At 42.8% G+C, this 25941-nt stretch overlaps 1 long non-coding RNA gene across 1 annotated transcript in view; it reads right to left on the bottom strand.

The window, feature by feature from the left end:
• Positions 1 to 1909: 1909 nt before the first annotated feature.
• Positions 1910 to 25941, bottom strand: part of LOC140204178 (uncharacterized) — a 55749-nt gene continuing 31717 nt past the window's right edge. The window contains exons 4-5 of the long non-coding RNA XR_011887551.1: positions 4548 to 4688; positions 1910 to 2977 (exon numbers count right to left, since the gene is read on the bottom strand). This is a non-coding gene — a long non-coding RNA (uncharacterized lncRNA). The remainder of the gene's footprint in view (positions 2978 to 4547; positions 4689 to 25941) is intronic.

Genomic DNA, 25941 nt, shown 5'->3' with positions numbered 1-25941 from the left:
GCTGGAGGAACTCAGCAGGACAGGCAGCATCTATGGAAAAGAGTAAATGATCTGAGTAAAAGTCTTGATGAAGGATCTTGGCTCAAAACGTTGACAGTTCTCACTTTTCCATAGATGCTGCTTGACCTACTGAGTTCCTCCAGCGTTTTGTGTGTGTTGCACCTGACCAGAAATATTGTCCAGCCCCACACCTCTTTCAATGATGTGACATGTAGGGGGCTTTCCTTGATGTCATGTCATTCATTGCATCAAATCTTGCATAGAAGGCATTCAGCCTATCAAGAAGGAATGCATCACTGTCGTTGGTGTGCAGGGTGGACTTGTAATCTATTATGGTTTGTATACCTTGCCACATGAGCCATGTGTCCTTGGTGTCACAAAGATGAATCTGAATTTTCTATGAGTGCTTTCACTTTGCCTTCCTGAGCGCATGGGAGAGCAAGCATGGGTTTTGTTTACCTTAGAGTATTCTTGTCCTGTGATCTGAAAGCAGTGACCCAATCCCTAAGCAGTGCATGAACCTCTGCAGTCAGACATGGTTTCTGGTTTGTTCCGGCAGTGCAGCGTTTAATCATAGTAATGTCCTCAATCATTTTTCCTGTGCAGCCAATCACCAATCACACATCACATTCATCAATCATTCATCCCATTCATCACCAATCACACATCACATTCATCAATCATTCACCAATCACATTCATCAATGTTGACGTGATGATTGTGGGCAGAAGTCTCCCTGAATATGCTCCAGTCCGAGTTTTTGAAACAGTCCTGCTGGCACCATTGGGAGCAGTTTGAAGGTCGCTTCACGTGTTAGGCCATGACTGCACTGCACCTTCATAATCCAGCTCACTAGTGAGGTCAACCTGCAGATTTTAGTGTTCTTTATGATTATGTTTTCCAATCATAGAAAAGACAAACAGGACATGAAATTTCATCATTGATTGAAGCTGGAGAGGCAAACTGCAACCATGCATGCCACCATCTTGTGACATGAAGGTGGACTGGATGGAAGGATGGGCTGTGATTGTGATTGACAGGGAAGTGTTAGGAGAATTTTGGCAGGAGAGTGTTGAGTAATTGTACAATACCACTGCCTTTAGCTACTGCTCAGTGACTAGTTTGTTACTTCCAACTTTATTTGAAGTTTGGAACTGTCTCAGAATTGGCTTCCATTTTTGTGGAAAATTATGAGGTGCTAAGGTGGAATTGACAAAACATTACAAGGCAGAAAGACTAATAATTAGGAACAGTGATTCAAAGTAAAAGGATTTGTGGAAGAAGTTTTAAAATAATTTGTCTAAACAGGCTCCCGGAGAGGTCCCATCTATTACTCTGCAACATACACTCTTCAACTCTCTTCAGACCCTCCAAACGCCCATATACCCAAAGGTAATTTATTGGCAAACAGAAATACGATGGGCCGAATAGGTTCATTTTGAGCTGGGTATATTCATGAATCTATCACCAACTGTAATTGCTGTGTTTTGGCACTTTTCTCCCTACTCCATTACCAATTTCAGTTTAAAAGTTTAGTGAACCATTTGCTTCTCAGACCATATTTTCTTTTCAGTCATGATCTTGCAGAACTAGTTACTAACTACTCACCACAATAGCCAATGACCTGAATTTGCATTTGTTTTGCAAGGGAACCTGTCAGATTTTGACATCATTACTGTATGAAATTGACAGCCACCTTTGATTTCTACACATGTGCTATTGAGCCCGAAAATCCAGAGGCTACTGTCAGAGATTTCCTACTCTTCCAACAGGCTTTGCAGACTCCATCAAGAGAATCACTGTATGAATCTCAATTTTTAAACATATTCTCACTATGAAAGTATTAAGTTATATCCAATCAGAAAATAATTTTATTGTCAAAGAAGCTCAGATTTACTGATCAAGCTCCTTTTTAGTTCAGAAAAAGTACTCACTTTAAGAAATATGCCATCACATTCCCTCAGAACATGTATAAATTTCATGTTAATTTCAAATAATAGAAGTGAACATTATGCATTTGCTTAAATATATTTGAATTTCAACTTCCCTCTTAATCCCTTGTGGATGAACCAATTTTTATTATGTTTTGTGTACAATGATTAAAATGTAAAATTTACTCCCTGCTTTTCTCCCCCTAAACCAGGCTGTGAGCAATGTTTAATCTGATTGGCTGCCTGGACTGCCTCCAGCATGTTCTGTGACTGCATGCTGCAGAATCCATGCCTATTAAGTTACCTTATTGTGTCCCAGTTAGCACACTGTTGGGGAGATCAGATTGTCCCGGGAAGACCCCATGACAGGTGCTTTTGAACCCCCACGGTGTCAACTTTTATGCAATATGTGGGTGTTTGATATCCCATTTCATCCCAGAAAGAATATGCACTTTAATTGCTTTAGGCACATAATAAAAACAAAATCTAGTCAAGAACCAGTTAGAACACAACTGTTTTTAAATAATATTGATTTCCATGTGTTCAGCAGGTTCTGTGGTAACTTGCACATCAATTAGAGATCATGCTGTTACTTTCTGTCACTTTAATAGAGTTTGCGTGTCAGAGTACACATAGCTGCACTTGCTCCAGGCAGTAGATTTATTTATATTTTCTTGTCAAGACACATTTACCACACTTTGGCCTAGTGTCCTCCAAAGACACACCCCTTTATAAAACCGGATTAAACATATAAATAAGAGAAGCTAACAGAAAAAATCAAAGAAGATCTCTTGAAAGGTTAATTGGTTTTAACATTCTGATTGGATCTAATTTGTGCAAAGTCTTCCAGTTTCATTGAATTCCCATTTTGACCAAAGTGATATTAATACATGAATGCAAAATTGACCACAGTGGCATAGCAGTTAGCGTGATGCTATTACAGCTCGCACGTCGGAATTTGGAGTTCATTTCCAGCGTCTTCTCTAAGAAGTTTGTATGTCATTCCTGTGAGCATGTGGGTTTCCTCCAGGTGCTCCAGTTTTCTCCTAGAATCCAAAAACACGTCCCATTAGTAGGTAAATTGACCTGTGGTTATGTCAGGGTTAAATAGGTGTGTCATTGGGCAGTGCAGCTGGATGAGCTGGAAGACCTGTTCTGCACTGCATCTCTAAATAAACAAACAAAATAATAGATATTCAGAGGCAATCCCTGGACCAGTTATGTGAGTAAACATTTGGTTTGGTTTCATCGTAGATCAGGGAGTTGGTAATCAATGGGAACAATTGATTTTGTAAAGTTGTTGAAAAGGTCAAATTTATTCCAAATATTTTAAAGATAGGAATCTGTGACCATAAAAGTATATTTTGTTGGAATTTGCAGTTAGATCCAAGTCAAAAATGTCAGCTCTTAACGTTATTGCTCTGATGACAACATCTGTTATTTGCACCTACAGTACATAAATGCAAAAACTTAATGCTATTTTGTTACTAATACCTTGCTCCCCCACAGTATACAATACTCCATTCTGTGTAGTCAACACTAACACAAGTGACTGATTTGAACTGAATATTAACTCATTGCACTCTTGATGTAAAAATCATTGAAGATGTTATCATTGCCCTTTTTCCCCAGATTATTTGATCAAATTAAGCTTCCTCAGCTGCAACAGTGAATTTGATCTTGTACCACATCACCAATACAGGCATCTAGATTTAAAGGCATCTGTTAGTCTTGCGAGACCATGGATCTGCACCTGGAAAGTCTTCACTCTCCAGGGCGCAGGCCTGGGCAAGGTTGTATGGAAGACCAGCAGTTGCCCATGCTGCAAGTCCCCCCTCTCCACGACACCAATGTCGTCACCAAAGGAAGGGCATTAGGACCCATACCATACAGCACCAGTGTTGTTGCAGAGCAATGTGTGATTAAGTGCCTTGCTGAAGGACACAACACATTGCCTCAGCTGGGGCTCAAACTCACGACCTTCAGGACGCTAGTCCAATGCCTTAACCACTTGGCCACGTGCCCACACAAGATTGCATCTAGATTGCTAGGCCAATAACTTAACCATTACGTCATCACATCTCTAAAATAATTAAACTGTTAAAGGAGGTATTGTTGATTTTCTTAAACACCTTTTGAGCCATAATAGCTGATGATTGATGAGCTTAATTCCTTCACAATAATTATTTCAAAATCATTTTATGGTAAATTTGAGACACTTCTTTTTTATTTTAATCTCATAAATGTCCCTGTATTTATAGTTATAATGACTAGAGATTTTCTCTTTGCCTTGGCTGTCTGTCGGGACACTTTGAGACATTACAGTCACCAGGTGCGATACCTTTCATAAAGAATGTGCCAGAGAGCAATTCATGTTAGAGGAAGAAAAATCTTTGGCATCAAGTTTAGAAATTTTTGTCAGCAGGTTTCTTTTAAGCCTTTTAAATTGCCTTTTAGCCAGCAACCAGAAAATGTGTCATGAAGTTAAAACAATTTTTACAAAATAATTCCTACATTTGTAAGTATGGTAGAGCAAATGAATTTTGGGCATTGCCCAGCAGTTTTGTCAGCAGCAAGTCATTGTTGCTCGTCCTTGGCTAACAAGCTTGGACTTACCTATTGTAGTTCGTTAGCAACAGCTTGTAGTTTCGAGCTAACTTGATCCATGTGGAGAGCTGATATGGTGAAAAGGCTTTCAACAGCATGATGGGACCATGTGGGTTGGCAGCACAAACTCTATCCACAAAATTTTGAAACCTATGGAAAATAGCTAAGCCAGCTGTAAATCTACTAAATACTTTGGTTTCTGACATGCAAAAACATCTCTTTAATGTTCAATACTATTCATACCTATTAAAACCTTAAAAATCTATAAAATGAATATAAATCCTTAAAATATTATTAAAACACAATTAAGTTAGTTAAATTAAATGGTAGTTTTTTCAAATATGGGCCGATGATGGATTTGAATTTTTTGAAGATGTGACTAACCTCTTGGACAGAAGAATGTCTATGGATGTAATAATTTGCTTGTCTACAAAGCCAAAAATAAAATAACTCATATGATACACTCATTAAAAAACATCTGAGTACAGATTAAACAAATGGGCAAAACAGGCGGGAGGAGAGAGAGCAGCGCGCTGCGCGTGCACAGCCCTCCGGTGAAAATGATATCGTATCCATTAAATAGGGGCCGTGGACAATTCTGATTTGATGGAGACAGATGTGAAAGCACAGAGAAACATCGGGAGAAATTTCTGAAACGCAGGTTCGCTGCTGTTGTTACTGTGCAATCGAGAATCTTCCGGAGGGAAGGCCTCAAAATCCCCGGCTTTGCCTGCTGCTGGGGACCGAGATTGAGGTCAAATTGTTCAGATAGAGATGGTGCTCAGTACTCGGTGTTGGAGAGCTGATCGGAGGCTCGAAGTTTTCGGATGACTCAGAGTCGGACTGTGGTTGGGCATGGCAGGGAGAGTTTTTCTTCCTTCTCCCGTCTGTGTGAGATGTGAAACATTTGAGAGACTTTGAACTTTTTACTGTTCTTCATCAAGTTATGGTACTGTTGCACTGTTGTAACTATATGTTATAATTATGTGGTTTTGTTAGTTTTTTCAGTCTTGGTCTGTCCTGTGTTTTGAGATATTACACTGGAGGAAATATTTTATCATTTCTTAATGCATGCATTACTAAATGACAATAAAAGAGGACTGTGCGTCTTCATAATTTAAAGAAAAATCTGTGACAAATGGATTTCAATACAGGTAAACATATGCTTAAGCACTTTGAGATTTGAAAGGATGGAGGAGAGCACTTTTTCAATGAAAAAAATCTAGAAATATTGCAAGTGCAAAGTGGCCCTTGGTAAAGATCAGAATGGTCATGTTAAGTTGAATTTATTGTCATATGCATATGCGAAGTGGTACACTTTGGAAGGTTGAACTTGAAAGCAGAGTACAGTGGTTAATGGCAGGGATCTTAGCAGAATGTAAGAACAGAGGGATCTTAGGATCCAAGTCCACAAGAACACAATTTTGCCTATTAGCCATTCCAAGGGTCTCTTAAATATAAAAAAAGTGCCAAGCAGTCAGATTACAAATCCCATTGCAGTACAGTGTATATTTAAATCAGTAGAGATTTAGGTTACACTACACACATGAAGTGCTGTAAACAATATGTATTCTACTGCTTCAGACATTGCACATGCACTCGTAGATTTGGGCTACTGATCCAGAAACATGACTTCAAAACCCATGAGAGTAGATTGAAATTTAAATAAGGAACAAAAAGTTAAAAGCTGGTACCAATAGTTGTGACCATGAAAACCAGTAGATTATTATTAAAAACCTAACTGATTCACTAAGATGATGGAACTCTGCCATCCTAATTTTATTAATGTCTGAGATGGGCTAGCAAGGAACGGATATAGAGAAATTAAATTGGGAAATTGGTAAATTAGTTTATAATTTATAATTATAATTGGTTATAATTGGTAAATTAGTTTATAATTGTCACCTGCACCAAGGTACAGTGGTTTACATGCCACCCACACAAATCAATACCAAACATCAGTTTATCAAGTGGTATAAAGGAAAAGTCAAGTCAAGTCAAGTCACTTTTTATTGTCATTCTGACCATAACTGCTGGTACAGTATGCAGTGAAAATGAGACAACGTTTTTCAGGACCATGGTGCTACATAAAACAACACGAAAACTACACTGAACTATGTAAAACAACACAAAAACTACACTGGACTACAGACCTACCCAGGACAGCATAAAGTGCACAAAACAGTGCAGGCATTACAATAAATAATAAACAAGACAATAGGCACAGTAGAGGGCAGTAGGCTGGTGTCAGTCCAGGCTCTGGCTATTGAGGAGTCTGATGGCTTGGGGGAAGAAATTGTTACATAGTCTGGTTGTGAGAGCTCGAATGCTTCGGTGCCTTTTGCCAGGTGGCAGGAGGGAGAAGAGTTTGTATGAGGGGTGCGTGTGGTCCTTCATAATGCTGTTTGCTTTATGGATGCAGCGTGTGGTGTAAACGTCTGTAATAGCGGGAAGAGAGACCCCGATGATCTTCTCAGCTGACCTTACTATCCGTTGCAGGGTCTTGTGATTTGAGATGATGCAATTTCCGAACCAGGCAGTGATGCAGCTGCTCAGGATGTTCTCAATACAACCTCTGTAGAATGTGGTGAGGATGAGGGGTGGGAGATGGACTTTTCTCAGCCTTCACAGAAGGCAGAACCACTGCTGGGCTTTCTTTGCTATGGAGCTGGTGTTGAGGGACCAGGTGAGATTCTCCGTCAGGTGAACACCAAGAAATTTGGTGCTCTACGGAGGAGTCGTCAATGTTCAGTGGAGAGTGGCCGCTCCGTGTCCTCCTGAAGTCAACAGCCATCTCTTTTGTTTTGTTCACATTCAGAGACAGGTTGTTGGCTCTGCACCAATCCGTTAGCCGCTGCACCTCCTCTCTGTATGCTGACTCATCGTTCTTGCTGATGAGACCCACCACGGTCGTGTCATCGGCGAACTTGATGATGTGGTTCGAGCTGTGTGTTGCAGCACAGTTGTGGGTCAGCGGAGTGAACAGCAGTGGACTGAGCACACAGCCCTGGGGGGCCCCCGTGCTCAGTGTGATGGTGTTGGAGATGCTGCTTCCAATCTGGACTGACTGAGGTCTCCCAGTCAGGAAGTCTAGGATCCAGTTGCAGAGGGAGGTGTTCAGGCCCAGTAGGCTCAGCTTTCCAATCAGTTTCTAAGGAATGATTGTGTTGAATGCTGAACTGAAGTCTATGAACAGCATTCAAATATACGTGTCCTTTTTGTCCAGGTGGGTTAGGGCCAGGTGGAGGGTGATGGCAGTGGCGTCGTCTGTTGAACAGTTGGGACAGTACGCGAACTGCAGGGGGTCCAGTGAGGGGGGCAGCAGGGTCTTGATGTGCCTCATGACGAGCCTCTCAAAACACTTCATGATGATGGATGTGAGTGCGATGGGACGGTAGTCGTTGAGGCAGGACACTGAAGACTTCTTTGGCATGGGGACGATGATGGCAGCCTTGAAACACGTAAGAACAATGGCGCTGCTCAGAAAGATGTTGAAGATGTCAGTGAGAATCTCAGCTAGCTGATCTGCACATCCTCTAAAAACTCTGCCAGGAATATTGTCTGGTCCAGCAGCCTTCCATGGGTTGACCCTGCACAGGGTTCTCCTCACGTCGGCCACAGTAAGACACAGCACCTGGTCATTTGGAGGAGGGGTGGTCTTCCTCGCCGCCACGTCTTTTCTGCCTCAAAACGAACATAGAATTTGTTCAACGCATCTGGGAAGGAGGCATCATCAGCACAGGCAGGTGGTGCTGTCTTGTAGTTGGTGATGTCCTGAATGCCCTTCCACATGCGCCGTGTGTTGCCGCTGTCCTGGAAGTGGCTGTGGATTCACTGGGCGTGTGCATGCATTGCCTCTCTGATGGCCCTCGCTGTTGTTAGGGCTGCCTTGTCGCCTGCTCTGAAGGCGGAGTCACAGGGCCTCAGCAGTGCACACACCTCCACGGTCATCCATGGCTTCTGGAAATAACAGAATGCAGAATGTGGTGTAAGTTACAGAGGAACTGCAACAATAAGGTGCATGCTGACAACTAGCTAGATTGTGAGGTCAAAAGTTTGACTTGCCTTAAAAGGTCAATAGTCCAATATCAACAGGATAGACCTCTCTCATCCGAGGTATTCTCACTGCTCCCTTCTCCCATCTGGTAGAAAATACAGAAGCCTGAAAGCACATACCACCATGCTCAAGGACAGCGTCTATCCTGCTTCATAAGGTTTGACAGACCTTAAGACCATAAAATTTAGGGGCAGAATTAGGCCATTCAGCCCCTTCGGTCTGCTCTACCATTCCATCATCACTGATCCCGGATCCCACTCAACTCCATACACCTGCCTTCTCACCATAACCTTTGATGTCCTGACCTATCACAAAACAACCAACTTCTGACATAAATATATGCATGGACTTGGCCTCCACCACAGTCTGTGGCAGAGCATTCCACAGAATTACTACCCTCTGGCTAAAAAGATTCCTCCTTACCTCTGTTCTAAAGGCTCCCCCTTCAATTTTGAGGCTGTGACCTCTGGTTCTGGATACCCACACCATAGGAAACATCCTCTCCACAACCACCTTATCTTAGTCCTTTCAACATTTGGAAGGTTTCAATAAGATCTAAATTCCAGTGAGTACAGGCCCAAAGCTGCCAAATGCTCCTTATATGTTAACACTTTCATTCCTGGAATCATCCTCATGAAACTCCTCTGGACTCTCTCCAATGACAGCACATCCTTTCTGAGATCATGGGCCCCAAAACTGTTGACAATACTTCAAGTGTGGCCTGACTAGTGTCTTATGAAGGCTCAGCATTATCTCCTTGCTTTTATATTCTATTCCCCTTGCAATAAATGCCAACATTGCATTTGCCTTCTTTACCATAGACCCTACCTGTTAATTAACCTTCTGGGAGTCCTGCACGAGGACTCCTAAGTCCCTTTGCACCTCTGATATTTGATCCCTCTCCATATTTAGGTAATAGTCTGCACTATGGTTCCTTTTACCAAAGTGCATTGTCATACATTTCCCAACACTGTATTCCATTTGCCATTATTTTTCCTATCCTTCCAATTAGCCAAAGTGCTGCTGAAATTGCTTTGCCTGCTCAGCACTACCTACCCCTCCATCCTTTTTCGTTTCATCCACAAACTTTTCCACAAAGCCATCAATTCCATTATCCAAATTTTTTTCAAACAATGTGAAAAGTAGCGGTTCCAGTACTGACCCCTGAGGAACACCACTAGTCACCGGCAGCCAACCAGAAAAGGCCCCTTTTATTCCCATTGGCTGCCTCCTGCCTGTCAGCCACTCCATGTCAGTGTCTTTCCTGTAGCACCATAGAATTTTATCTTGTTAAGCAGCCTCGTGTGGCACCTTATCAAATGTCTTTTGAAAATCCAAGTAAATGACATCCACTGCCTCTCCTTTTTCACTCTGCTTGTTATTTCCTGAAAAACTAACAGATTTGTCAGGCAAGATTTCCCTTTTCAGAGTGTGGAGCTGATGGAAATCAGAGCCAAATCTGAAATGTGAGCAAGACCTGTTCGTACGTTCTGTGGAGGTGTTGATCATTCGAACTATTGAGCAGTTGGCAAGGGTCAATAAAAACAAGCTATGTTTAAGTGGAGTGCCTGTTGTGGGAACAGACACTTTGTGAATGGGCCAGTGTTAGAGTAGGGAGCTGAGGGTTTGGCCAAAGAGGCTTTGGCAAGAAGAGTCAGAAGGTTTATTAGCACAGCTCTGGGAGTTTTAAGATAGAGTTGTAGAGGGATGGGAACCGAAGTGCCAGGGCAATTACTGGAGTGATTGTAGGGAAAGTAGGAGTTAAGCCTCAGGAAATGAAAGGTTGAGTTTGCATCTACTGAAATAGATTGCATCTATTTCAATGCAAGGAGTATTGTACAAAGGCAGATAAGCTTAAGAGGATGGATCAGCATATAGAATTATGATATTGTAGCCTCTAGTAAGACTCAGCCTGTAAATTAACCTCCTGGAAGTCCTGCACGAGGACTCCCAAGTCCCTCTGCAGCCCTGATGTTTGAAACTTCTCCTGATTTAGTTAATAGTCTGCACTATTGTCCCTTTTACCAAAATGCATTATCATACACTTCCCAACACTGTATTCCATCTGCCACATTCTTGCCCACTCTTCCAATCTGTCTAATTCCTGTTGCAATCACGTTTGCTTCCTAAGCTCTACCTACCCCTCCTGATATCTTCGTATCATCCACAAACATTGCCACAAAGCCATGGGTTCCATTATCTAAGTCATTGACAAGCAATGTGAAAAGCAATGGTACCAATACTGACCCCTGAGGAAGACCACTAGTCACCAGCAGCCAACCAGAAAGGCCCCTTTTATTCCCACTCACTGCCTCCTGTCTGTCAGCCATTCTGCTATCTAGGCCAATATCTTTCCTGTAACACTATAGGATTTTATCTTATTAAGCAGCCTCACGTGTGGCACCTTTTCAAACGCCTGAAAATCCAGGTAAATGACATCCACTGCCTCTCCATTGTCCACCCTGCTTGTTACTTCCTCGATGAACTCTCACAGATTTGCCAAGCAAAGTTTCCCTTTACAGAAACCATGCTGACTTTAACTTATTTTATCATTAGTCTCCAAATACCTCAAAACCTCATCCTTAAGAATAAACTCCAACACTTTCCCAGCCACTGAGATTAGGCTAATTGGCCTATAATTTCCTTTCTTTTGCCTTCCTCCCTTGTTAACGAGTGGAGTAACATTTTGCAATCTTCCAGTCCTCCTGGACCATGCCAGATTCAAGTGATTCTTGAAAGATCATGACCAATGCATCCGTTATCTCTTCAGCAACTTCTCTCAGGACTCTGGGATGAAGTCCATCTGGCCTAGGTGACTTATCCACCTTAAGACCTTTGAGTTTGCCAGCACAGTTTTCTTTGCAATAACAATGGTACTCTCTCCTGCGTCCTTTGCCTTTCTGAATTTTGCCTCTGTGGTATAATTTAGCTCTTAGCTCTACTATTGTTTTTCTACCAAACTTATTTATAAGGTCTGAATGTTCTGATCATCATTCCTCTGCCAGTCAATATAAAAATGCTTGTCATTTAATTGCCCACTCTCCATGGAATCTGCTGACAGAATGGCTTCTACATTTGGAATGACAATTTTAGCAATAATCACTTTGGAGTGCCATTAGGCTACAATAAGATGCTAAAGTAAACCCAAAGGCAAGTGCTGTCATGTTGATGAAAGAGTGGAGTTGAGCTCAGTTCCATTTTACACATACAAGCTCACCTCATCCCGATGCAGGGTGTCAACCCAAAATGCCCCCCCCTCCCACCACCTGGTAGCCTCTTCCTTTTGGAGTCTGGAGTCAAGTGTCTGCTCTCATAGTCTGAATGTAGGGCGTGTGAGGGAGGAACAGAGTTTTTATTGCTGTTGTTGTGTTCTGTGTTGTTCTGCTGGGCATTGTGGGCATGTTATGTTGCTATTGGAACATGTGGTGATACTTGAGGGCTGCCACCAGCACATCCCTGTGTGTGTTGATTGCTAACATGAAAGACACACTTCACTCGGTTTCAGTGTACACGTGATTAATAAACATAAATCATGAACCTTGAATCTTGATTCCACTGAGTGTAACTAGAGCCTCATTGTTAGAATGTTAGAGTGCGAGCTGACAGTGATATGGGTTCACTCCTTTCCAATGACTTCATACAGATGCGATCAGCCGTATCTTTCAGTGTTGCTGTAGGTAGTCCAATTTACATAAGCGAATAAAAGGACAGTGATCACTGAATGAGAGCTGCTAGTGAACACATTTATGGTGAGCTCACCATCCTCTCACTGACCCCTTGGAAGCTAAAAAGTAATTCAATAAAAGATAAGGCATATCAAGGAAAGTGGGATTACCATTTATTAGACATGAATGTAAGAGCTGAGATATCATGATATTAAATTGGAGACTCAAGAAACTGCAGTTGTTAGGCTCTAGACAAAAAGAAAATAATGCTGTCAGAGGTCTGGCAACACTTGAGGGGGAAACTGGACAGTTATGTACCAAGGGGGCCTCATCTTTTTTGCCAAGCTCAGTTTTCTAAGCACAGCAGCTGACACTTTAGATCAAAGGGCTGTTTTTTTTTTAAAATAATATTAATTTCCAACTATTATTCTTTGTTTAGCTGTCGGTTGCAAATGGGAGGCAGTTTTCAGTGTTTAATGTTAATTGTAAGCAATAGTCAGTTTAATGTTGAAAGAACGGCTTTTCCAATATGCACACTGTCTATAGAAAGCATGAGGCTGGGACACAGCACCTGGACAGATTTCTCAAGAGGAGCAGTATAAGCATCTTTCAAAACCAGCAAGCTAACCAAGTTGTTTTATTCAAGGAAGATAGCAGACAAGATGGATATTATCATTTAGCACAGGGGTCCCCAATCTTTTTTGCACCGCGGACCAGTTGAATATTGAAAATATTCTTGCGGACCGGCCAACCAGCCAACGGGGGGGGGGGGGGGAGTGGGGGAGGTGTTCAAGTAGGGTTAAACTCACCTCAACATGTCTTTTACAGTTAGGGTTGCCAACTTTCTCACTCCGAATAAGGGACAAAAGTAGCAGTCAAATCCCGGGACACTTTACCCCAGGAAAGACTACAATGACCACGAAGCCTTGCGCGGGCACCTGTGTGAGCATGCATGACATGCACGTAGCCATGCACATGCGTGTACATGCTGATTTTCCCCCCACAAATCGGTTTTGTCTTCATCTTCCTGACTATGCTGTACATACATTATTTCTACTTTATATAGGCTGTGTATTTATCATATCATTCCTGCTTTTACTATATGTTAGTGTTATTTATTTTCGGTTTTATGTGTTATTTGGTATTTTTTGGGTCTGGCAATGCTCAAAAAGTTTTCCCATATAAATTAATGGTAATTGCTTCTTCGCTTCACACCATTTTGGCACGAAAGGTTTTATAGGAACGCTCTACCTTAGCAGGGGAAATACGGGACAAGGGCGGTCCCGTATGGGACAAACCAATTTAGCCCAATATACGGGATGTCACGGCAAATACGAGACAGTTGGCAACCCCATGTTCAAGGTCAACAGTGCATGACAGGGAACGAGGAAAGGTGCAGCTGACTCAAATCGTTTCCTCACGGCCCGGTAGCACATGCTTTACGGCATGGTTGGGGACCGCTGATTTAGTATATCAAATGGCTGATGTTTTTATAAGCTGGAAGGATTGTGTAATCATGGAGTCAGCTTCACAGCATAATTGTGGGTACCTGAGAAATGTGTCTCCAGCAGCTTTTAGACTATTAGTGTTAAAAATGGTATCTAAGGAAATACAAATCTAAGTGGCAGGCAAGAAGTACAACTTTTTTTTAAGAGGAATGGTTAAAGAACATCATGAAGAATGATAGAAATGCAGGGTTCCTCTGTCTTCAATTTCTGAAATGGGCGACTCGTTCATCTGCATCTTTGGTATCTCTTTTTGGATTACAGGAATTGTACCTGTGTTTTAGAAATCCTTTGTATTTTAGAAATGACTGTAAATTGAAAGTCTTTTACAAGGTAGAAATCCTCTGTGAGCTTTAAATGTTTTAAAAATGTGGTTTTGATTTAAACATGTATTGTTGAAAATAAGTGAATGGTGTTTAAATTACTTTGTTAGCTGAAAGTATTTTCTTCTTCATGAGGGGGGAACCCCCCACTCAAGTCGTGGGTATTGACAGCTAAACTCACCATGGAGAATAAACAGGGAAGTGAACTGGTCATTGAAGAGAGGGCAGTACAGTATAACTTCCCTTTGGTGACAATACTCGTAGCTACTATTTGAGATAGGGCACAAGACCTTTGTTTAAGTTTAGAACTTGGCAGTCAGCAAACCCGATGCTATCCCATGAGACCCAGTCCAGATGAAGGTCATCCACCACAAATGCTGCCTCTCCAGCTGAGTTCCTCCAGCATAATCTTTTTTCTCTGCTTGATATTAAAAAGACAGCTGAAGATGGCAAAATTAGAGCAAGTGTTTTGTGGAGAAGAAATCGCATCCCACTCTAAACTGAAACTCAAATTTCACCCACGCAGAAACTTGGTCAAAAGTATGGATTTACATAAAAGCACTTTGAAAATGTTGCATTACCAAGGGGTAGTCAGACTTTCCATGACTCATCTTTTAGCTCTGGGCAGTGAATCATTCATTGTGATGGATGAGGGAAGGTGAAATTTACTGGGAACACAAGTAGCCCGTTGCTAGGAGAACTGGAGTGAATTGAGGTCTCTTATTGAAAGCAGCATTCCGTCACAGAGTATTACGTAGCCTTCGGGGGCTGTGTGTGGTGTAATATAGTATTGTGGCACGGAAAGCATTCCTGCAAACTTTTGAAATCTTTGTAGGACAAAGACAAGGTAAAACAGAGGTCAAATTTCACTTGAACCAGTATAGACTCTTACTCTGTCAGGTGCTGCAAAAAATAGAGTTATAAGGTCATAGTGTCATACAGCATAAAGGCGCTTCAGCTTGCCAGAGCTCTGCTAGCCATCAAGATACTACAAATGCTCAAATCTGAAACAATTACACTCAGTCTGTAATATACATCCCAAGATTCCAGTTGAAGACTACTTAAATTCCCATTCCCATATTGCTCCGTCTATCTCTATTACCAGGAGGGAGCTCATCGCAAACTGGAGAAGCAACAGCTTATATTCCACCTGGATAGTTTAGAACTCAATGGCATGAATATTGTATTTTCCAAGTTTAGGTAACTCTCCATTTTCCCCACTCTCCTTTTCCTTCTGATACTTTGGTGCTCCCATTTTAATTCCCTTCCTCACCCTCATCCCATTGCTCATCCTAGATCCATCCACCCACTTCACATACAGGATTCCACCCCCATCTGTCTCCAACTACTGTTCAATTCTCCATTCTCATCTCCTTTACTTATCAGAATCCAGCTCTGCTGGTACTTCATATTCCAGCTTATCTCTCTCCAACAGCTGTCCCTTTTCCTCATACTCACTCCTCCCCCATGCCCTCTGCTTGCTCCAAATTCCCCCCCCCTCCTTTTTCCTCTTTCTCTTCGTCTGCCACCATCTCTCATTCACCTGCCACTGCCTCCCATCTCCGACCCTACTTACTTTCTTTACCTGGCACCACCTGCTTTCAATTTCCATTTCTCTGCCCAGTTTACCAATTCATCAATATTATATACCTGATGATTACCCATCTCATTACCAACCATGTCATCTGTTAACTTACTAAATATACCTCCTACATTGATATGCAGACTGTTAATGAATATAACATACAGAAAGGATCTTAGCAGAAATCCCTGTAGTACTCCACATATACATAACCTTGACCATCATCTTCTGCCTCACACACCAAATCAATTTTAAATCCAATTTATCAAATTGTCCTGGATCCCATATACTTTTATTTTTTGGATCAGACTTCCATGTAGAACCTTGTCAAAAACCTTACTGCAGTCCAAATAGGTTACATCAACTAATCATTGAAGTAATTTGTCACTCATCGAAAAGGTCAGTTGAACTTACTTGACAGAATCTTTCTCTTAACTCGGCCATTCTGGCTATCCTCGATAATGGAATGCAGATTAAATCCGTCCCTGAGAATTTCTTATCCACTTTTCAAGTTACAAGAATTAAACAAAAAATTTATGAAGAGACAAATTAAGAAAATCTTCCGCTGTTACGAGGTGGGTGTTGATGGCAGACCCAAATGCAAGACACAGACACTGAAGTACTAGGAGAAGGACAAGATTTATTGAGATAGCAAGGTGAGTCAGGAAGAAATGACACTGGACACTGACACAGGCCCTGGATGAGACTAGGATTCAGGGCATGGGTCAGGACTTGGACTAGAAACATGGGACCTGGACGGGGAACTAGGAATGACGAGCCTGGACTAGGAACACGGTACTCCGGAACCAGAGCCTGGACAAGGACTCGGAACCTGGGTCTTGACTCGGAACCAGAACCTGGGTCTGGGCTGGGATTCAGGACTAGGATCTTGGCAAGGACAGGATGAGGAATGTCCAGCACCGGTCTGGGCGAGGAACCAGAACTAGATGAGGACACAAAACTCAGATTTTGACCGGGCTGGAACACAGCACCTGGACTTGGTCTTGGGACACAGGAACACAGAGCCTTGGATGTGGACTAGACACTCAGAGCCTTGGGCGTGGACTAGACACTCAGAGCCTTGGACGTGGACTAGACCCTCAGAGCCATGGACGTGGACTAGACACTCAGAGCTTTGGATGTGGACTGGACGAGGTACTCCAAGGCAGGACAAGGCTCTTGGACTAGGTTTGGTTAGGCTCTTGGGTACAGAGCCGGGACTCCTTCTTGGAGAGCAGGGCCAGGACACTTTCTAGGACACAGGGCCAGGATGACTACCAAGGTAAACTGCTGAGGGACTCCTGGACTGGACAAGAACACAAAGCCTTGACTTGGACAGGACTGGAACACAGTGCCTGGAACTTGGAACACAGGAACACAGAACACAGACCCAGGACCCCTCCTTGGGACCAGGATTTAGGGCTGGAGCTTTACACAGAGTCAGGACCCCTCTTTGGGAACAGGACCTAGGGCTGGGACTCTCCTTTGACACAGACATGAAACACAAGGACAGAAAGTGATAGTTCTAAACTCAACAATAGATAGTTCCTTATCCTGGCATGGCAAGGCTCCAGTCTCACTCCAGCAGTTGAACTTAACAGGGATGCAGACAAGGCTTCATAAGAAAGGAGAAGGGAACAGTCCAGCAGGAAATCCTTGGTTTGAGAGGTATTTATGTGCCAGCCCAAAACGAGAATCGGGTGCCTCAATTAAGCCACTCAATGGAACAAGGGAAAACAGGAAAACCCGGAATAAAGAGTCGATGGACCAGACTGTGAACCAGAATGCAGACTTCACGGACCGGACAATGACATCCACAATGAGGCTTGGGTTGCCAATTTTCAAAATGTTAATAAAAATTACTGTTGAATTTTGTCAGGAATGTCAATCTTTATAATTTCTGTGGATTTGAAATAAATGACATGTAAGTTGTTGTAATGTCAATGAATTTCAGTTTTACTCTGTGAAAATCCTGTTCTGAAAACGTATGCTGTCTCTGTTGACCTTGTTAAGATTTGCATTTAATCTCCGGCACTTTTAAAGGTTCATTGGAGAGTGCATTTGAGAAATCCACAAACCACTGGAACACAAACACGAGGAAATCTGCAGATGCCGGAAATTCAAGCAACACACACAAAATGCTGGTGGAATGCAGCAGGCCAGGCAGCATCTATAGGAACAAGTACAGTCGACATTTCAGGCCGAGACCCTTTGTCAGGACTAACTGAAAGAAGAGCGAGTAAGAGATTTGAAAGTGGGAGGGAGAGGGGGAGATCCAAAATGATAGGAGAAGACGGGGGGGGGGTGCGCGGTGAAGCTAAGAGCTGGAAAGTTGATTGGCAAAAGGGATACAGAGCTGGAGAAGGGAGAGGATCATGGGACGGGAGGTCTGGGGAGAAAGAAAGGGGGAGGGGAGAACCAGAGGAAGATGGAGAGCAGGCAAGGAGTTATTGTGAGAGGGACAGAGAGAGAAAAAAAGGGGGAAAAAAAAATAAAGTATGGGTTAAGAAGGGGAGAAGGGGCATTAACAGAAGTTAGAGAAGTCAATGTTCATGCCTTCAGGTTGGAGGCTACACAGATGGAATATAAGGTATTATTCCTCCAACCTGAGTGTGACTTTATCTTGACAGTAGAGGAAGCCATGGATAGACATATCAGAATGGGAATGGGATGTGGAATTAAAATGTGTGGCCCCTGGGAGACCCTGCTTTCTCTGGCGGACAGAGCACAGGTGTTCAGCGAAATGGCCTCCCAGTCTGCGTCGGGTCTCGCCACTATATAGAAGACCAGCTGACTCACAGGTGAAGAGTCGCCTCACCTGGAAGGACTGTCTGGGGCCCTGTATGGTGGTGACGGAGGAAGTGTAAGGGCATGTGTAACACTTGTTCCGCTAACAAGGATAAGTGCCGGGGGTGGGGGGAGATCAGTAGGAAGGGATGGGGGCGACGAATGGACAAGGGAGTCACGTAGGGAGCGATCCCTACAGAAAGCAGAATGGGGGGGGGGGCGAAGGAAAGATGTGCTTGGTGGTGGGATCCCGTTGGAGGTGGTGGAAGTTACGGAGAATAATATGTTGGACCCGGAGGCTGGTGGGGTGGTCGTTGAGGACCAGGGGAACCCTATCCCTAGTGGGGTGGCGGGAGGATGGGGTGAGAGCAGATGTGCATGAAATGGGAGAGATGCATTTGACAGCAGAGTTGATGGTGGAGGAAGGGAATCCCCTTTCTTTAAAAAAGGAAGACATCTTCTTCGTCCTGGAATGAAATGCCTCATCCTGAGAGCAGATGTGGTGGAGATGGAGGAATTGCGAGAAGGGGATGGCATTTTTGCAAGAGACAGGGTGGAAAAAAGAATAGTCCAGGTAGCTGTGAGAGTCCATAGGCTTATAGTAGACATCAGTAGATAAGCTGTCTCCAGAGACAGAGACAGAAAGATCAAAAAAGGGGAGGGAGGTGTCGGAAATGGACCAGGTAAATTTGAGGGCAGGGTGAAAGTTGGAGGCGAAGTTAATGAAGTCAAGGAGACAAACACTTGTCCCAGGCAGTTTCAGATAATTCAATGCCCAATTCCTCTCTCCAGGCATCTCTAATCTTCACAGTAGACGCTACAGTGCAATCATCAAACAACCGTACAAACTTAGAAACAAGATGCCTGGAGTCAGGAAGGTTCTTTAAAATAGCAAAAAATGTATGTTTCCCTGGAAGGATTTCAAAATTGCAAATCTTAGATTGAGTGTAGCGTCTAATTTGTAAATAATAAAAAAAGTGCGAATGAGTCAGCTCAAACTTCTCTTTCAGCAGACTAAATGTTGCAAACCATTCTTCTATGTACAGGTCTTCAATAGAAACTAGACCTCCACCCTCCAAGCATGGTAGGTTTTATCTGACCATGAGGGTAGAAAGCAGTGATTGAAACAGATTGGTGTTTGTACAGAGGTCTCTAATAAATTCGGAAAGCTCCTAATCTGATTTAGAATTCTGACAGAATTTTTTAAAACAAAACTCAAACTTTTTGAAGTCCCAGGCTTCTCTAACTTAGAGAACAGCATGGCTGGCAAGGAGGAATTGACAACAGAGTTAGACTCCACACATAGCCACAAGGGAGCCCCAGTGTTCGTCTATGATACAGGCTTGCTCTGTTAACAGCAGACACCAACTGATCCAGTTTAAAGTTGTCCACCGTCTCCACTACTCTAAACTTAGATTGCACAGGATTTACCCTTCTGTTTCGCCAATGTGTGATAGATGCCAAGGGACGGAGGCCACGTTGTCACACACCTTTTTGTTTTGCCCATTACTGACTGGATTTTGGTCCAAAATATTCAACTGGTACTCAAAGGCCGATAAAAGATCCTTCCCCTTGGAAACTGGTCTCGCCATATTTGGCTGCTTGCAATCTACTATTTGTTTCCCTGCAGCCATACAACAGTCTCTGATGCTGGGGATGATTGTTGCTGAAAGACTTATTTTGAGGGAATGGAAATCACCTTCTCCCCCTTCCTTTCGGAGATGGATGGCTGATATGATCTCAGTCATACAGATGGAGAAACTTAGGTTCTTGAGAACCAATTCAGCTAAAAAATATTCGGCTATCTGGGATCCATTTCTTGCCTACCTGGACGAGGCCGGGGGTAGATGAGCAATTTCCCCCAGCTGATTTCTCACAGCCTTCATTTGAGATTTATTGTTTAGCATTTCTGAGTACTTTGTACAATAGGCATCCCTCCAATGTTACGTCCCTTTTTTTTTTGCTTATTTCATTTTTACACATCTCTGAGCTGGTATGTTCTTGTTGATCTCATTGTTTTTATTTGAAAATTTTGAAAATGAAGTATTAAAAAAATGAAGTCAACGAGCTCAGTATGCGTACAGGAAGCAGCGCCAATGCAGTCGTTGATGTAGCGAAGGAAAAGTGGGGGACAGATACCAGTATAGGCTTGGAACATGGACTGTTCCACAAAGCCAACAAAAAGGCAGGCATAGCTGGGACACATACAGGTCCCCATGGCTACACCTTTAGTTTGGAGGAAGTGGGAGCAGCCAAAGGAAAAATTATGAAGGATAAGGACTAATTCCGCTTGACAGAGGAGAGTGGTGGTAGAGGGGAACTGGTTAGGTCTGGAATCCAAAAAGAAGCACAGAGCTTTGAGATCTTCTTGGTGGGGGATGGAGGTATATAGGGACTGGACATTCATGGTGAAAATAAAGCAGTGGGGGCCAGGGAACTTAAAATCATTGAAAAATTTCGGCGCGTGAGAAGTGTCACGAACATAGGTAGGAAGGTATTGAACAAGGGGGGATAAAACCATGTCGAGGTATGCAGAAACGAGTTCGGTGGGGCAGGAGCAAGCCGAGACAATGGGTCTGCCTGGACAGGCAGGTTTGTGGATCTTGGGTAGGAGGTAGAAACGGGAAGTGTGGGGTGTGGGAACTATGAGATTGGTGGCAGTGAATGGGAGATCCCCTGAGCTGATAAGGTTGGTGATGGTGTGGGAGACAATGGCCTGGTGCTCCTTAGTGGGGTCATGATCGAGGCGGTAAATAAGAGGAGATATCTGCGGGTTGTCGCTGTGCCTCAGCAAGGTAGAGGCCAGTACGCCAGACTACAACAGCACCCCCCCCCCCCCCCCATCGATCAGGGGGATTTATAGTAAGGTCAGGATTGGTGCGGAGGGAGCGGAGAGCAGAGTGTTCCCAAGGAGTGAGGTTGGAATGTGGAACAAGGTGCGGTGAAGTTGAGACGGTTGATGTCCCATCGGCAGTTAGCAATAAAGATATCCAGAGCAGGGTGCCTATGAAGAGGAGGAAGATTGAAAACGGGGGAAGGAGTCATCGGTGGGTGTGGGAGAGTCCTTGCCGAAGAAGTAGGCTTGAAGACGGAGCCGGTGGAAGAAGAGTTCAGCATTCTGGCACAAGCCGAACTCGTAGAGGTGTGGGCAAAGGGGGACAAAGGTAAGGCCCTTACTGAGGACAGAGTGCTCTTCCTCAGAGATTTGAAGGTTGGAGAGGATGGTAAAGACCCAGGTACAGATGAGAGCTGGGATCAGAGGGGGGAGGGAGGCTGGTAGTGTCAGTGAAGAGGGGAGGGTTGGGGTGAGAGGAGGATAGAGCCTCTGAGGGTCCAGGAGCTGACGGAGGGATCTGAGGGAGACGGAAGTGCAGAGTGGTGGTGGGAGAAGTGGAGATGGGAGTAGACTGGAACACCTTGATCTACTTTTGTCTAAATAGGAGTAATTTGGATGTTGTGATGTTAAGCTTTTGGGGCTCCAAAAGGCTTTATAATAAGTTTCCAAGGGACATTGATGGTTATTTCATTGTAAAATAAAAGGAAAGCTGAAAACTCCAGTTTTCAAAAAAAAGCTCTCCATCTGTTAGATGTGGATTTGCCCAAAAATAGCTGTTTCAATTAACCCTCCCTAGTTCCTGCCTAATGCTCTCGTAATCTGCCCTCTCCTACAAGGTCTATATTTATCCTTACACTGTCCCCTAACTGCTCACTCACTAAAAGGTCAGTACCTGACCTGGCACATTACCAAACATCAGCTCCGGTACAGTCCCTCTTCTTGTTGGACTAACTTCATATTGATTTAAGAAACACTCTTTAATGCACCCAACAAATTCTGCTCCATCTAGACCTCTTGCACTAAGAGGGTTCCAGTTTATATTAGGGAAGTTGAAGTCCCCCATGACAACAAGCCTATCACTTTTAGAACTTTCCTTAATTTGCCTGCATATCTGTTCCTCAATATCCTGGTGGCTACTGAGGGGGTGGGGAGGGGGGGTTGTCTGTAGTATAATCCCGTCAGAGTGATTCCATTCTTCCTATTTTTGAGATCTACACATATAGATGACCTCCCATTATGTCCCCTCTAAGTGCATCTGTGGTATTATCCCTGATTAGTAGTGGAACAGCATTTCCCACCCCCCGACCTTTTACCTCCCTCTCTATCTTTATTAATACATCAAAACCCAGATATTAAACACTCATTACTGTCCCTCTCTCAACTGTCTATATCCATAACATCATAGTTGTATGTACTGATCTATGCTCTAAGTTCATCACCTTTATGCATAATAACTCACATGTTTAAAATTTATTTTATGTTTTTGTTTTTAAAATAATTATCACATACTTGTTGAAATAGTGTTTAAAAACTTCTGATATCTGCCAGAGGCAGTCACAGATATTTAATGTTTCTTGACAATTTTTAATGTTATTAAGTTTGCAGGCATAGGCTAATTGGTTCTCTAAAGATTTCTGGGCAGAAATTACGCTTCTCAGCAGAAAAGCCTTGCACTGTAAAATAGTCAGCGAGAATTGGAGGAGTAAATCTGCAGAGAGATAGCAGGCAACTGCAGGAAACATAAAGTTGCAGTGGTAGGGGATTTTAATTTTCCACATATTGATTGAGACTCCCATACTGTTAGGGGTTTAGATGGGTTAGACTTTGTAAAATGTGTTCAGGAAAGTTTTCTAAATCAATATATAGATATACCAACTAGAGGGGATGCAATATTAGATCTCCTATTAGGAAATGAGTTAGGACAAGTGACGGTAGTGTGTGTGGGGGAGCACTTTGGTTCCAGTGATCATAACACCATTAGTTTCAACTTGATTGGATAAAGATAGATCAGGTCCTAGGGTTGAGGTTCTAAACTGGAAGAAGGCCAAATTTGAAGAAGTGAGAAAGGATCTAAAAAGCGTGGATTGGGACAGGTTGTTCCCTGGCAAGGATGTTATCGGTAAGTGGGAAGCCTTCAAAGGAGAAACTTTGAGAGTACAGAGCTTGTATGTTCTTGTCAGGATTAAAGGCAAAGTGAATAGGAATAAGGAACCTTGGTTCTCAAGGGATATTGCAACTCTGATAAAGAAGAAGAGAGAGTTGTATGACATGTATAGGAAACAGGGAGTAAATAAGGTGCTTGAGGAGTATAAAAAGTGCAAAGAAATACTTAAGAAAGAAATCAGGAGGGCTAAAAGAAGACATGAGGTTGCCTTGGCAGTCAAAGTGAAGGATAATCCAAAGAGCTTTTACAGGTATATTAAGAGTAAAAGGATTGTAGGGGATAAAATTGGTCCTCTTGAAGATCAAAGTGGTCGACTATGTGTGGAACCAAAAGAAATGTGGGAGATCTTAAATGGTTTTTTTGCATCTGTATTTACTAAGGAAACTGGCATGAAATCTATGGAATTAAGGGAAACAAGTAGTGAGATCATGGAAACTGTACAGATTGAAAAGGAGGAGGTGCTTGCTATCTTGAGGCAAATTAAAGTGGATAAATCCCCAGGACCTGACAGGGTATTCCCTTGGACCTTGAAGGAGACTAGTGTTGAAATTGCAGGGGCCCTGGCAGATATAATTAAAATGTCGGTGTCTATGGGTGAGGTGCCGGAGGACTGGAGAATGGCTCATATTTTTCCGTTTTTTAAAAAAGGATCGAAAAGTAATCCAGAAAATTATAGGCCGGTAAGTTTGATGTCAGTAGTGGGTAAGTTATTGGAGGGAGTACTAAGAGACAGAATCTACAAGCATTTGGATAGACAAGGACTTATTAGGGAGAGTCAACATGGCTTTGTGCGTAGTAGGTCATGTTTGACCAATCAATTGGAGTTTTTCGAGGAGGTTACCAGGCAAGTGGATGAAGGGAAGGCAGTGGATGTTGTCTACATGGACTTCAGTAAGGCCTTTGACAAGGTCCCGTATGGGAGGTTAGTTAGGAAAATTCAGTCGCTAGGTATACATGGAGAGGTGGTAAATTGGACTAGATATTGGCTCAATGGAAGAAGCCAAAGAGTGGTAGTAGAAGATTGTTTCTCAGAGGGAAGGCCTGTGACTAGTGGTGTGCCACAGGGATCAGTGCTGGGTCCATTGTTATTTGTCATCTCTATCAATGATCTGGATGATAATGTAGTAAATTGGATCAGCAAATTTGCTGATGATACAAAGATTGGAGGTGTAGTGGACAGTGAGGAAGGTTTTCAAAGCTTGCAGAGGGATTTGGACCAGCTGGAAAAATGGGCTGAAAAATGGCAGTTGGAGTTTAATACAGACAAGTGTGAGGCATTGCACTTTGGAAGGACAAACCAAGGTAGAACATACAGGGTTAATGGTAAGGCACTGAGGAGTGCAGTTGAACAAAGGGATCTGGGAATACAGATACAAAATTCTGTAAAAGTGGCGTCACAGGTAGGTAGGGTTGTAAAGAGAGCTTCTGGTACATTGGCCTTTATTAATCAAAGTATTGAGTATAAGATCTGGAATGTTATGATGAGATTGTATAAGGCATTGGTGAGGCCGAATCTGGAGTATAGTGTTCAGTTTTGGTCACCAAATTACAGGAAGGATATTAATAAGGTTGAAAGAGTGCAGAGAAGGTATATAAGGATGTTGCCAGGACTTGAGAAACTCAGTTACAGAGAAAGGTTGAATAGGTTAGGACTTTATTCCCCGGAGCGTAGAAGAATGAGGGGAGATTTGATAGAGGTATATAAAATTATGATGGGTATGGACAGAGTGAACGCAAGCAATCTTTTTCCACTGAGGCAAGGGGAGAAAAAAACCAGAGGACATGGGTTAAGGGTGAAGGGGAAAAAGTTTCAAGGGAACATTGGGAGGGGGCTTCTTCACACAGAGAGTGGTGGGAGTGTGGAATGAGCTGCCAGACGAGGTGGTAAATGCGGGTTCTTTTTTAACATTTAAGAATAAATTGGACAGATACATGGATGGGAGGTGTATGGAGGGATATGGTCTGTGTGCAGGTCAGTGGGACTAGGCAGGAAATGGTTCGGCACAGCTAAGAAGGGCCAAAAGACCTGTTTCTGTGCTGTAGTTTTTCTATGGTTTCTATGGTTTCTATCTTGATGTTCACAAGTTGGCTTTAAGTGCTGATGGGAGAACAATGTTCTGGTCAGTACATCTCAGTAAGTTCAATTGCTATGCATCATGTCTCATGATTTTAATACATGTTCCATGTTGTATATTTAATATTACAATAGTATTTAAGTAATCTTGTATATATATATATATATATATATACACACACACATATATATGTATATCGATTAAGCATTCTTGTTTAGTTAAGTCATTCATTACGTGTTATACTGTATATATAAGTACTTGAATTGCATATGTCACCACACATACGTGATGTGTGTGCACCTTGTTTAAAGTAGGGTACAAAGTTAGATCAATATTTTGGACTCACATATCATATCTTCCTTTGAACTAATTTAATGTTTTAAAATAACAAAACATAACTTTGGCAATG

This window comes from Mobula birostris, chromosome 10, assembly GCF_030028105.1.
Source record: "Mobula birostris isolate sMobBir1 chromosome 10, sMobBir1.hap1, whole genome shotgun sequence".
NCBI lineage: Eukaryota > Metazoa > Chordata > Chondrichthyes > Myliobatiformes > Myliobatidae > Mobula > Mobula birostris.
This window is presented reverse-complemented; position numbering and strand designations above follow the sequence as displayed.